The 13,303-nt window shown below is 39.2% G+C and overlaps 1 pseudogene; it reads right to left on the reverse strand.

The window, feature by feature from the left end:
- Window positions 1–8,962: 8,962 nt before the first annotated feature.
- LOC109371897 (zinc finger protein 2 homolog) lies at window positions 8,963–9,745 on the reverse strand (annotated as a pseudogene).
- Between the last annotated feature and the right edge of the window lie 3,558 nt (window positions 9,746–13,303).

Here is a 13,303-nt window from a genome sequence, read left to right on the forward strand (position 1 = left end):
ACATGAGCTTCCTTGTATTAAATATCTTTCCCCACAAATTTCCAGTTACTTCTTTATTTCAGCAAGACTACTGCCCTCACTTGAGCTCCATCTCTGTGTGAATCAGAAAACTCTGCAAAGCAAAGAGGTAGGGGACTGAGGATCTAAAAGTGTGCATTTCACTTCTCTCTAGTATCACTTCCCTGAAATTTAAAATGCCTGAAATCAGTTGCCTCCTATTATCTCACTTTTTATAGCACTTGATGGCCACACTGGTGTCAGTTACTCTCTATTGGCAGAGGTGAGTTCTCAGGTATTTTTTACAGCTGCATTGTATAAACGGTGATAAAATATACATAACATAACAAAATTAACCACCAAAATTTACAGATGATTATGTATAGTGGAAAAGACACCTTCAAACAGACCCTTTCCAAGCAGGTTAAAAAGGACCATATCAGGTACCCTTAAATAATCTGGGTGTGGACAAATGTAATCGTGTTGACATTTAAATTCATGTTTTCCATTTAAAGAAAGCTCATTCATCTAACTGGATTGCTCAACAACAAGGATTTGAAAGTTTAAATTATGAGGGAGTAAAATATGACAGCTGTTATGGATACCTAACCCAACACTCAGACCAGGCGTGTAAAATCAAGACCCTTTTTTCTTGTTTCCTTACTTTAGTTCCTTCCTATCTCACAAATAACGTGAGAGTCAATCACTCACTATAATATTATTGTTTCCTTTCCCCCTTAATTTCTGCCTGGAAATATAACTCAATGTGCGGCGGCGTCTTCAAACCAACTTGACAGGTAACAATGTGGAACTGGTTACACACATAGTCAATGACCAGAAATTTTATATTATTTGGAAGATTACTTTTTTGGGGGGGGAGATATTGCAATAAATAAATACATGATTCGGACCTTGTCAAAAACTTTACAGGAATTGCTGGCACTACAACCAAAGTAGTAGCTAACAAAAAAAAATCTATAAATTCCTTTGTGTGACTTACATTAGACAACAGAATGGCTCTTGACCATTGTGGTTGAAAAAGGGGCTGCATGTTAAACCTGACAATCTCAGGAGACTGAAAATATTCACATAGAATGGCGTGAACATAAAACTTCCTAACTAAGGTGGGCCATGGCAGAAAGTCACATCTTTAGTCTCTACCTTCCTTGACAAAGGTCAATCTTAACCTTAAGTGAGCCTGTCTTTTTTTTTTTTTTTTTGCATCTAAGATAACAAGCCCTTGGAATGTCAGAAAATCCCTTTTCTTTTCAAGACCAGCGCAGGAAACTACAGAATCACACATTGTTATTCTTCTGATGATTACCATCTCTATGTTATGTAAAAAGTGAAGTATTAACTACCATATATCCACCTATGTACAAGAAGTACCTGTCTCTCCAATTTACTTTTATCAACCCCAGAGATTTCCCCGCTTTGCTTTCTCCCACCCCCTTAATCTACCACCAATGGATTTCATGTAACACTTCTCCTTCGATTCTACGTACAAAATAAGCCACAAGCCATCAATTTGGGGAGCATTTTCTCAATCAGTTGAGATTTCTCTTCCCAGCAATTGTCATCAGTTTGGCTCCAATAAACTTTTCTAGGCTTCCCCTTAGGCTGGACTTTTTCATCAACATCATCTGGCTAAACAAGGTAGGATTTGCTCTACTTAATACCTCCTGTTATACTTGGATAAAGCACCTCTAATGAAATAGAGATGGAACTAGAGAAAATATGGGCACAAGTCAAAAGATTAAATACAGTGCCCACTGACACCTCATAGTTCTTTAACATCTTCACTTGACTGCCCTCAAGTATTGCCTCCTGGTTCAGGTCTATTCTTCAAATTAGAATTATCATTTTGCTTGTTATTATATGATTTTTTTGCTCTCCTAAAACTGTTTTCCATAGCTCAATATTATAGACACCACTCTGACAATGGGTGCTCAATATTGTGAGATAATCACTAAGGCCTCTGAGACTTCATAAGAAAAACCCCAAGAAACTACAGATGATGTCTGCCCTTAAAAAAACATAATGGTAAAGACTTCCTGTGTTCTGGTGAAATTGCTCAAGTGTGGCCTAAGGTTCCTAAGAAAAAGTAAAAACGGGCCGGCCGAGTGGCGCGATGATTAAGAACTGGCTTGGGACGCCAGAGGGCCCCGGTTCGGATCCCACATATGAGGGCCAGTGACACTGCCCTCCACAGCTAAGATGCTGAACAACAGCTCAACCTGGAGCTGGGCTGCCCTGAGTTGCCGGTGACAGCGTAGGCTGCAGCCCCTGTAGCAGTGGGTTGCCATGGGCTACCGTATGTAGCCAGCAGCCAGCGGCCGTCCAGAAGCTGGTGACTCATCTGCCTTGCCCGGGAGGAGTGCAATGATGGTGCCAACTTGGGCCGGTGAAGCAACGCCCTCCATAAGTAGACTGAAGAACAAAAAACGACAGCAACTTGTCTGTTCCCCTTCCCCCAATTCCCCAGCGCTGTTCCCATCCCCCCAATTCCCCAATAAAAATCTTAAAAAAAAAAAAAAAGTAAAAACGCTTTCCCTTCTATGTGGGACAGATTATACTAGGAATGATCATCCTGGCGACCAGACACCAACGATGCTTTAAATAAATGATCAGTGCTGCTTTCCGATGATTGAGTGATGCTTTCAAGGAAAGACCTCAATCAAAGGGGATATTTATAAAAGGTAACATTGGCCGGCCAAGTGGCTCAGTTGGCTAAGAGCTCGCTCAAGAGTGTGAGCTCTGAGCAACAGGTTCTGCTGGTTCGATTCCCAGCCCAAGCTGAGCTGCCAACAGGTGGCAGGATGGCTCAGCTAAAACAAAAACAAAAACCTAACATAAACCGGGTCACTTTAAAACGGAGTGGAACTGCCATCCCAGAAGAAGTAGCTTGCACATCTTACACCTCAAACCTTTGGAACATTAAAACTGAGCAAAAGAACCTTTGAATTGGGCCTACAGCAGCATTTCACCATAACAACAAAGCTGACATTATGACTACTGGGTTGAAATTTTTAACCATTCTTTACAATTAGCATCACTATGGGCCTAAAATTAAAAACATACTTTATAATTAGCATCACAATGTTGGCTTGTCTGCACACACAGAAATTTCCTCCTTCTATTCATGAAAGTGTTCCCCTCCCCTTTCTCATCAATACCCTTTGGCCTGCCTCTAATTGAAACCCTATCATGTTTCTGCCTGAATCAGCGCTTCAGAAATAACTATTCACTTGGATATCAAATAAATGGTCCTTGCCTCTCACTTTGGTTTTTTACTTTTAGGTAAATAATTTACAAATGGATTTTGTAAACAATTCAAAGAATTATCCCAATAATACATCAATAAAAGCTCTAAGGCCCTGCATGTGTGTTTTTTTACTGGGAGGCACAAGGGGAGGGGAGAGCAGAAACGTTGGAATCAACCAGGCAATTTTCTTATTGCTCCTCTTTTCCCTTTATTTACATAATACATAGAAAAATGTGTGTGTCAAAGCAGCAAGTTTCTGAATTTCTGAGCCAAGGGACAGGGTGGAATTTCACATCCTTTTTCAGTCATTAAAACTGATGAAAATTGCTCAGTTTCCTAGGGGCTTTCAGAGACTTCCAAATGAAATTCACAGGGACTCCCCAACACCTCCAGTCAGGGTACAAGACTTCTTGCCTGTCCTCATGTTTTATGGTTAAAGAGCTCCTTGTGTTTTGTCCTGAGAAGCAATGGTGCTCACGTCCCAGTTTCCCATTTCCCATCAATCCACGGTTTGGGACACAGACCTCAGTGTCACTACGTTAGAACTGCCTGTCTAGCACAGCCTTGCCACAATGCAGGTGTCCATGTGACTTTCCCTTGGAGACACTGTTACAAACAGGGGTCTTTCTAGTGGCCTCCTGGGGTACTCCAATTCCGGGCAAAATCTCCAACTGCTCTCGACAGGATCCACAGAGTACCCATAGTCAAGACTCAAATTCCTCAAAACCTCTCCCCACCATTATCAATACCATATAAATAAAGAAGCCCTTCAAGGCATCAAGCCCATAATAACAGATTATAAGGCTCAGGGCCTCATTATCTCCTGTACAAATCCATTACGCAGGGAGGAGAGAGGACCATTCATGTTAAGGCTCAGATAACACTCTCTCATGGAGTAACTGGTGTAGGGGAGGGTCCTCTGGACATGAGCCAACAGAGGGAAAGCAGAAAAGGACTTGTTGCGGGGAACCCAGACAAAGAGACAGGACACCAAGGCGTGGGAAGCAACTTTTATTATGCCGACACTGGCTCAGCGGATTCACATCCAGAGGCTGAACCGCAACCCGGGTGGGACTCGGGGTTATATACCCTGAAATTTCCAGGTTAGCAGCTAGGATACCTTATTAGGGCATGTGGCACTGTGTTAGTTTCTGACTGGCTACTGGCTGAGGTAGGAATTTAGAAATATTAAACGCAGAAGTCTTGCTGACCATACAGTCCAGGAATGTCTTTGTCTGAAGCCTGCATGGAATCCTTAGTGACCACATGGTCTGGGAAGGCCTTTGTCTAGGGCCCACTGCCACAGCTTGGGTCCCATATCACTATGACTTGGTCTCTGGGTTGCCCAGGAATGAATCTCAGCTAGTTGGTTAAATCAGTTCAACCTTATGGATACCTGACTGAGAAGAAATAAATTGCTATTCTAACCAGAAGTTTTAAATCTTTAAGGGGACATAATAGAATGGTTTGGTAAAAGCAAAAAGATATCAGAAACATTAATATTGGACACAGGAGCCAATCTGAATGAACATCAGTGGGCTTTATCTCAGATGATCTGACCATCAAAACAAAATAAAACTAATAACAATAGTTAAGGGTTATAACCTACTGTGTGAAGAAAAAATATCAGTCTATACAAACACTAATTTAAAATTCTGGGGGCCGGCCGAGTGGCGCGATGGTTAAGAACTCGCTTGGGATGCCAGAGGGCCCCGGTTCGGATCCCACATATGAGGGCCAGTGACACTGCCCTCTACAGCTAAGATGCTGAACAACAGCTCAACCTGGAGCTGGGCTGCCGTGAGTCGCTGGCGACGGCGTAGGCTGCAGTCCCTGTGGCAGTGGATTGCCATGGGCTACCGTGTGTAGCCAGCAGCCAGCGTGAGCGGCCAGCAGCTGCTGTGAGCGGCCGTCCAGAAGCCAGCGACTGATCTGCCTCGCCAGGGAAGAGCGCAATGATGGTGCCAACTTGGGCCAGTGAAGCAGTGTCCTCCACAACTAGATTGAAGAACAAAACGACAGCAACTTGTCTGTTCCCCTTCCCCTAATTCCCCAGTACTGTTCCCATCCCCCCAATTACCCAATAAAAATCTTAAAAAAAAAAAAGTATCAGAATTTGGATTTAAAAAATAATAATAAATAAAAAAATAATAAAATAAAATAAAATTCTGGAAAAAGCAAAATTGTTTCATACCATGATAAGATAGGCAAAATAATGGGAAAAACAGCATGATTTTGCAACTTGTAAACGTTGATTTGGGCAATGACCAGAAATAAATGCTAAAATTTGTGAAAGCTTGAGGATTATGATGACATAGGTATAGCCTGAATGTATCTTCTCAAGATACTTAAAAACTTTTTTTTCTTTTAAAGATTTTATTGGGGAATTGGGGGAGGGAACAGCGTTGGGAAATCGAGGAACAGGAATAGACAAGTTGCTGTCCTTTGGTTCTTCAGTCTAGTTGTGGAAGACGTCGCTTAACTGGTCCATGTTGGTACTGTAATCATTGCACCCTTTCTGACTGAGGCAGATCGGTTGCTGGTCATTGGATGGCTGCTCATACAAATGACTTTTTTTGTGAAGAAATTTGGAAGAAACCACAGTAACCAAAAAATCCAATTTAATTTCACAATTCATGGGGCCAATTAAAAAGCATGTATGTCCTAGTATGATGTACCAAGAAATCCTCAATACTTCTTTGGTATTGCAACAAAAGGTATACAATCTAAAAGAAAACATCAAACATCCTGTTATTTACATAATTAATAATAGAGAAGAGCTATGGTTAATAGCTACTGATCATTCAGGATGTTGTCAGGGGTTCCCTCCATGTGACTCTTCAGATATGTACCAACTTGTCAAATTTCACAGAGGTCACAGTCATAGCTTGTGAGAGCTGAGGGATGTCTAAGACAGGTCAGTAACAGGTAGATCCAAACCTATAACATCTCAGTAGAGAGCAAGATTTTTCTTCCTTGCAAAAGTCAGACCATCAGAGAAGGAAATTGTTCTACACAGTTTTTTTAAAGATTTTTATTGGGGAATTGGGGAAGGGGAACAGTGTTGGGGAATTGGGGGAGGGGAATAGCCAGGTTGTTGTCCTTCAGTCTTCATTGTGGAGGGTGCAGCTAGCTCAGCTCCAAGGCCAGTCACCATACGGCTGCCCATGGGCAGCTCGCTGCTGCTCAGCTTAAGGTGCCACATTGAATGTTAGTTGCGGGTGGACATAGCGACCATCCCATGCAGGAGTTGAGCCAGCAACCTTGTGTTAGGGGCATGTGCTTTCACCAGCTGAGCCATCCTGCCACCTTTTGGCAGCTCAGTGGCAGCTCAGCTCAGGCACAGCTCACTGGCCCATGTGGGAATCATACCAGTGACCCTGTTGCTCAGAGCTCACGCTCTTAACCAACTGAGCCACTCAGCTGGCCCCACACAAGTAGTTCTTGATCCCTACTTCCATGTGCTACTCTTCCATCATCATTGTAGGAAAAAGGAAAAGCAGAGAAATAAATATGATGAAAATGTCTTCATGGGACTTGTTTTACTAGACAGTCATATTCCACTACCCAAAATTTGGTGACATTACCACATTAGGATGAAAGATTGGTTGGGGCATTTAGACTAGTTATGGGCTTAAGGACAAAAGGAAATGGTTATTTGTATGTGCAGTTTCTTTATTAGGTTTATTATTTGTATATAGTATATTATGGATTGACTTCTGGCATGATTTCCCAAATCCATTACCTTCATAAGATTTCTTTCATCTGGTCAATATACTGTGGGTGTCTACTGCTCTACACATTTTCTGTTGTACTGAGAAGGTGGCTTTTGCCTGAAGTTATCACTCATTTATTAAATTCTACATTTTCTTCATTGTGTGAATTCCCCACTCTGTGAGATTCAATCTTTGACAGAAAGCTCTCACATTTTCATTACACAGTGTAAGTTCTGTCTGCAGTGGAAGTTCACTGACCGTTGGTTCATAGAGAATACTTCCTACAATCATTACCTTCACAATGTTTATTTCCCCGAAGAATTATCTGCTGTCCACTAAGGACTAAACTTATCCTTCATGGCTAAAAGACTGTCTATATACATTTCAAGGGTTTCCTTCCAGTGTAAGTACTTGCTTATAACTGAATGTTTGTGTCCTCCCCAAATTCATCTGTTGAAATCGAATCCCAAATGTGCTGGGATTTGGACATGGAGCCCTTTGAAGGTGATGAAGGCATTAGGGCAGAGTCCTTATTAATGAGGCCCTAAAAGTTCCTCTGCCCCTTCCTCCATGTGAGGACACAACAAGAAGATGGTCATTTACAAACCAGTAAGTGGATCCTCACCAGACAATAATTTGCCAGTGTCTTGATCTTGGACTCTCCACTTTCCAGAACTAGGAGAAATCAGTTTGCTATTTAAGCCAACCAGTCTATGGTATTTTTGTTAGAATAGCCTGAACGGACTAAGACAGTTCTCATATGTTTAGTGAGGAGCTTCCTAAGGGACTTCCATGTTCATCAGCTTAATAAAATTTGGCCCTTTCTCTGAGTTCTGCATTTTTCTTGATGCTGACTTGTAAGTTTCCATATATTCAGCATCTTTTATGGTTTCTCCAGTGAGTTCTCTGATGTTCTCAAAAGTGTGCTTTCTAGCTGAAAGCATTCCAAGTTCCATAACATTTACAGGGGTTTCATGTGTGTGAGTTCTCTTAGGTAATGCAGAATTTGATGTCTGGATGAACTTTTTCCATATTCATTATACCCTGTGAATATTCTGTTGTTCTCTGAGGTTTGACTTCCAGTGGAAATCTTCCCTACTCCTATCACATTTACAAGGTTTCGCCCAGGTGTGATTAAGGAGATCAAAATATGCCATGCCAAATTATTCACTTTGGAAAAAGGATTATTTTGAGCAAAAGTAACTGACAAAAGTCAGGACATAACTCTCACATCATAAAGGTGTTCCCCATCACCTCTCTGAGATAACCAAGAGGAGACAACTCGTATCATTGGAGAGGGCACCAACTGATATCTGCATAAACAAATCTTAATAACACTCTTCTACCATTGGTTTCCCTGAATATTGACCTTCCCACAACTTACCAGCTGTAGAAGCTCTAAACCCTATTCCTCCACTCACTTCTTTGCAAATATATTGTCTTTTTGTTGAAATGGCATATAAGCCTCCAGATCTGATCACCTCTTTGGTGTTTTCATTTCATTTATGTGAGGCTGTCCCTGTGCATATGAAATAAACCATTTTCTCCTGTTAATGTCTTTTAAATTACAGGGCTACAGCCAATGAACCTAGCAGAGGACAAGAAAAAGTTATTTTTCCTCCCATTTGCTTTTCACATCTGACAACAATCTGAAGATTTTCCCACATTACTATCTTTATAGGATTTTTCACCTTTGTGAGTTTTCTGATGTTTTAATAGGTGAGAATCATTGCTGAAAGTGTATTATCAGTACACTCCTCTGTATGAATTGTCTCATAAGTTCAATTTTGAGAGTTCACAGTTGGAAAAAAAAGCTTTTCTGCATCAGTTACATTTGTACCATTTCTTCCCTGTATGCAGTTTCTGATGTATTATGAGGGCTGATTTTAAAAAAAAAATTCCCACATTTCATACATTCACAGTTTTCCCCCTGCATGAATTCTTTGATGTCCTTTGAGGTATAACATGAAAATAAACTCTTCCAGATTCATAGGGTTTCTCTACTGTGGTGAGTGCTCTGATGTTTTACAAGATGTGACTTCTGGCTGAAAGTTTTTCCACATTCATTACATTCATAGGGTTTCTTCCCTGTGTGAATTCTCTCATGATTTCTAAGGCATGATCTCTGGCTGAAACTTTTTCCACATTCACTACAGTCATATGGTTTTTCCTGTGTGTGTTTGCTGATGTTTTCCAAGGCTTAACTTCTGGGTGTAACTTTTACTACATTCATTACATTGATAGGGTTTCTCCCCTTTGTGAGTTCAATGATGTTTTCCAAGACGTGCCTTCAGGGGGAAAGTTTTCCCACATTCATAACATTGATAGTGTTTCAACCCTTTGTGAATTCTCTGATGTTCTCTGAGCTATGATAAGGAGATGAAATCTCTCCCACATTCATTACATTCATAGTGTTTCTCCTCTGTGTGAGTTCTCCGATGTCTTCTGAGGTGTGACATGCAGGTGAATGCTCTTCCACATTCATTACATTCATAAGGTTTCTCCCCTGTGTGAGTTCGCTGATGTTATCTGAGGTGTGACATGGTGGTGAAAGCCTTTCCATACTGATTACATTCATATGATTTCTCCCTGTGTGAATTCTCTGCTGTTGTCCAAGCCTTGACTTATCGGTGTAAATTTTACCACATTGATCACATTGATAGGGTTTTTCCCCTGTGTGAGTTCTCTGATGCACAACTAGGGATAATTTCCAGGAAAAAGCTGTCCCACATTCATTACATTCATAAATTTTTGTACCTGTGTACATCCTAGAGAAGGATTTTTGACATTCATTATACTCAGTGTTTTTCACTCCCGGGAGTTCTCTGCTGTATACTGAAGACTGGCTGAGAACTGAAAATTTCCTCACGTGTCTTATTACCACAAGACAGCTCTACTGTGTTAGTTCTCTGTTGTCCATTAATGGCTGAATTGTAGCTCAAGTTTTTCCCACACTCAAAGGGTTGCTCTCCTGTGTGAGTTCCCTGATATTCTTTGAAATGTGCTTTTTGATCACAAGTTTTCTATCTTGTATCAGTTCTCTGAAGTTGAGCAACCCTCCCGAAATTGTTCCCAATTTTATTACTTTTATCTTCATGAAATTCACAGTGACTCTTCTCTATGTGAATACCTGCAGAGACAACAAGAAATGATTCATCACATAGGTTTCTTCCAGATTGATAATAATATGATTCCATTGTGTAAGCACTGTTCTATGTAATGAAGGCAGCCTTATCATGCAAAACATTACCAGGTTCATTACATTCAAAATACTGCCGCAAAGTAAGTTCCTCCAAGCAACGAAAAGTTCTCATATTTTTATTGTAATCGAAAGACTTCTCTCTAGTACCTGTTCTCTCATTTCTAGTATTGGAATGAAATGCATTAAACTCATCAGTCTTCTTTCTTGAATAATTATGAGGAGCCAATGAATAGAAATCTAAGCATGTAGATCCCATAGTGTCATTTGTAAAGAATATTTTTCTTGAAGGAACAATGTCTGTACCCAGATTAAATGGTTTTCCTGAAACTTTCTCTTGCTCTGTAGTCAATGGTCTGTTGGTGGTGAATAAAACACCAAATAAATACTTGTCTTGGTTTTTCTGGTTCTTCTTTAAAGGATCAAGTTGGCATTCTCCTGTAAATGAGAAAGTTAAAAATTCCTTATAAAATTTAGCACATTTTTAATGGCAAAAGTCTTACAGACATTTGCCCTACTACATATTTAACATTTTTATTTTTAAATCTGGCTAAGTCTTCCAACACTGTAGTAATTCCAAGTATTTGTTAACTATACTCACTTTCCTTGGGAGGCAGGAGGCTTGCTGTAAGGGGAAAAAGGTAAAATAAATTGATGGTGAATATCATATATATTTTAGTGTTTTAAACTATAACTTTCAAACTTGGACATATAGGAAACAAATGATGAATTGGGAACATTAAAGGTTTTACCAAAGTTGGTCCTGCAGACAAAATAAATCAGAGAATGGTATGAATTCAATAATGAACAACTAATGCTTAAGGGCTTTTGGGGGGTTCCAGCAGAGAAAGGAGATGATCAGAATCTAGGTTCTTAAACTATCAAATGTAGAATACTTATCACTCCATATGCTCCATTTGGAGGTTTGCTTTTTTCATTCTACATATCAATACAAAAATAAGTTTATAATAGAACAAATTTCCTCATATTTAAAGAAATAGTCCTATAACTCAAGCTCTGATTCTCTTGGCTGTCATTCTTAGGAACACAAACACCCAAGGGGAAGTGAAAATGTGACTGAGGAAAAGCCATCTTTCCACCTGGATGGGATTCATGGCTCTATTCTGGATCTGGTACTTTGGTTTTTATTACTGTTGTTCAAAAGTAGACATATTTTGACCACCAAATCCTAAGTGTCACCTTTTTAATATGGTCGCTCATGTTCTTAAAACCAGTTTTAACCCTGTCCCATGTTTAACTCTGCTTTATATACACTCTTCAACATCTCTGGTTTCTACTGATTGTGAGAACCTTAAATTAAGGATCCCATGTTTCATACTGCTCCCATAAATTTTCAAAATATCCTTTATATTTAACTATCATAAAAAATATTGTGTATATTTTACTATTACCTTGGATCTATCCATGCTGCATGCAAGGATGTCAGGCCTTTGTGAAAAACCTAAGATGATGAAGAGCCCACAACCCATGCCCACCTCCACCCCACCCCCCAAAAATAAAATACTTAAGAGATACCTTTCTAGAAAATAAAGTTTTACATTACCTGTATATATGTTAAGTGTTCAAATGATCATTGCACAAATGTACAAATCCACAGTATTTTTTACCATACTCTGGTCCAGGCTATGTTCATTTAAAAAAACCATCTGGCATTCACATTCTTTCCTGACTTCCCTGTACTTCCACTTCTGCAATACTCATAATCTACATATCCTTCAGGCAAAACTACTTACACACTCATTAAAATATTACCTAATGATAAACCTAAAAAACCACTTATAGGATCTGTATGGAGAAAAACCCAAGACACTGATAAAAAAAATCAAAGATCTGAATAAATGGAGAAACAAGCTATGTCATGAATTGGAAGACTCAATCTTGTAGAGATGTCAATTACCCAAATTATTCCATAGATTTAATGCAAGTCCTATCAAAATCCCAGCAAGATTCTGTAGACAACCTTTTCTCAACTTTATGCAAAAAGGCAAAGACACCACAATAGTTATAACAATTTGTAAAAGAGGAATAAAGTTTATCTTATACTAAAACTTATTAAGTAGCTGTAGTAATCATGACAGTGTAGTACTGACAGAAATAAAAATATAGATCAATGAAACAGAAAAGAGAACCAAAAAACTGACCTACACAAGCACAGGCAAATGATTTTTGACAAAGGGGTAAAAGCAATTCAATGAAAGAACAGTCTTTTCAACAAATGGTGCTGAGCAACTGGACTACCATAGGCAAAAAAATGAACATTGGCCTATACTCATCATGTACAAATATTAATGCAAAATGTATCATGCATTTAGATGTAAAGCATAAAACTATAAAACTTGAAAGGAAAAATAGGAGAAACATTTGGAGACCTTGTGGGGCTACACAAGGAGTTTGTAGACATAAGAAAAAAACCATCCATTTTTAGAACTGTATTAAATTTGACGTCATTAAAATTGAAAATATTTGTGCAATGAAAGACGCTGGAAAAGCTGGCTACAGATGGATAAAACAGGCAAAAGACAGAAGAGGTATTTGTGTAAAGATAATATGCATATAGCAAACAAGTTCATGAAAAGTCATCCAATGTCATCAGGGAATGCAAATTAGAGCACAATAAGACATCTGTAAACCAATTATATTAGAACAGCTAAAAATAGAGATAATAACAAATGCTGACGATGTTGCAAAGAAAATGGATCTCTCATACACTGATCATAGAAATGGAAAATAGCATAGCCTGTCTGGAAAATTAGTGGCAATTTCTTATAAAACTAAACATGTACATACCACATGAATGTGGAATTGAATCCTTACAATAGTTTATCCCAGAGAAATGAATACTATGTTCACACAAAAACCTATACACAAATATACATAGCAGCTTTATTTAAAATAGGAAAATACTAGAAACAACCCAAGTATCCTTCAGTGGGTCAATAATCACTGATACATCCAACAATTTGGATAAACCTCAACGGTATTATGGTTTGTTAAAAAAAAAAGTGAATCTCAAATGGTTGTATGATATATGATTCTATTTATATAGCTTTCTTGAAATGACAAAACTATACAAGTGAAGAGCAGATTACTGGTTGCCAGGGGACA

This window comes from Hipposideros armiger, unplaced genomic scaffold (assembly GCF_001890085.2).
Source record: "Hipposideros armiger isolate ML-2016 unplaced genomic scaffold, ASM189008v1 scaffold_599, whole genome shotgun sequence".
NCBI classification, from domain to species: domain Eukaryota; kingdom Metazoa; phylum Chordata; class Mammalia; order Chiroptera; family Hipposideridae; genus Hipposideros; species Hipposideros armiger.